Source organism: Humulus lupulus, chromosome 6 (assembly GCF_963169125.1).
Source record: "Humulus lupulus chromosome 6, drHumLupu1.1, whole genome shotgun sequence".
NCBI lineage: Eukaryota > Viridiplantae > Streptophyta > Magnoliopsida > Rosales > Cannabaceae > Humulus > Humulus lupulus.
In genome coordinates, this window is record NC_084798.1 from 135,937,742 (window position 1) to 135,939,493 (window position 1,752).

General features: G+C 31.6%; 1 pseudogene; it reads left to right on the forward strand.

Annotated features, from left to right (window-relative positions):
* Nucleotides 1–1,445: 1,445 nt before the first annotated feature.
* LOC133787797 (small nucleolar RNA Z247) lies at nucleotides 1,446–1,541 on the forward strand (annotated as a pseudogene).
* Nucleotides 1,542–1,752: the final 211 nt, after the last annotated feature.

Genomic DNA, 1,752 nt, shown 5'->3' on the forward strand with positions numbered 1-1,752 from the left:
GTTGTAATATTATTTTAATAAATATTTTGTTGTTCTAGTTATTCTAGGTTTGTTAGTTGTTCTAGTTATAAAATAATGAATGAAAAGATTAATAAAATTTATCCAATTATTTTTTTAAAAAAATTTGTGTAAAAGTTAAATAATAATTTCTTTGTAAAATTATTATTAAATAAATAATAAAAGTTTGATATAACATTATCTAATTAAACAATTTAATTTAATTTTAAAAAATTTGAAAATTTAGTAATAAATAATAAATTATTTTAAGAAAAATTATTAATTTTTTTATTAAATATTATTATCTAAGATTAACTAGTATTAAATTATTTGAATATAGAAATTGATAATTTTATTCAATAAAATTTTAAAAATTCATAATGATTAATTAAATAAATAATATATTATTTTAAGAAATTTTTTCAATTTGTTTATTAAATATTGTTATCTAATATTAAATAGTATTAGATTATTTGAATATAGAAATTGAAAATTTTATTTAATAAAAGTTTTAAAATTAATAATGATTAATTAAATAAATAATAATTGTGGAGATATTATTATTTTATGTATAATGATAGATGATCATTCTTTTTTCACTGTTGAAAATAATGGAATTGCTCAAAAGGAAATTGATGATGACCACTACAATAACAGCTAGCAATGATTGGGAATAGTACATTTCGGTTGTAACTGTTTGCACAAAATAAGGAATTTTGTACCCTGAATATTTCTTAGTTATTCCCTCTGTCTCCTCACCAATTGTATATAAATACCAATTGATATCAGTCTTATGAATGTAACATTGGAGCAATTAATACAGTCAATATACAATCAATATTTCAGTCATATTTTTCTCTTCTTATTCCTTTTATCTTGGTATCAGAGCGGTTGACCTCTGTCAATGACGACTCCTGGTGAATCCACCCTAGTCACAAGTGCAACCTCTGCTGTTGCTGATGCTCCAGTTCCGACCGCTCCAGTCGCTGCTCCTGCTGCCACCAACCCTGACATTGAAGCTTGACAGAGGGAACTACTCATTCTGGAAATCTCAGATTCTTCCAGCCCTTCGTGCACACGATTTAGAAGGTTTCATTCTCGGTACCAAAGTTTGCCCTCCTCAGTTCGTAGATAACACCACTAGCGGACCTGTTCCTGATGAACCACGACAACTAAACGTTGGTAATGTTTTATGGCGGCGCACGGACCTAGTTATTCTCTCCTGGATGCTCAACTCCATTTTAGAGACCATGTTTGGTCATGTTGTAAGGTGTACAACTTCCTTTGAGGTTTGGCACACCCTTGAACTTCTTTTTACTACACAGTCTAAAGCTAGGACTCTCCAGCTTCGATTCCAACTTCAGTCTCTCAAGAAAGGGAATTTGTCTATTCATGATTACATGTTAAAGATGACTGGTATTGCTGAAAATCTCTCTGCTGCGGGGAAAACTATATCTGATGAAGATCTAATTTTGTATATCTTAGGTGGTCTTGGACACGATTATGACCCTGTTGTAATTACTCTTACCTCTCGACCTGATACTATAACCCTGCAGGAAGTTCAATTTCTTTTACAAACTCAGGAAATGCGACTTGAGCAGCTCAACACTCCTGTTCCTAGAGATCTGTTAACTTCAATGGTAATGCAGGTCCGAATGGCATTCAAGGAAGAGGATACTCTCCCCGTGGTCGTGGCCGTGGTCGAGGAAGAAGCAATCGTCCTGTGTGCCAGCTTTGCAACCGTGTTGGTCATGT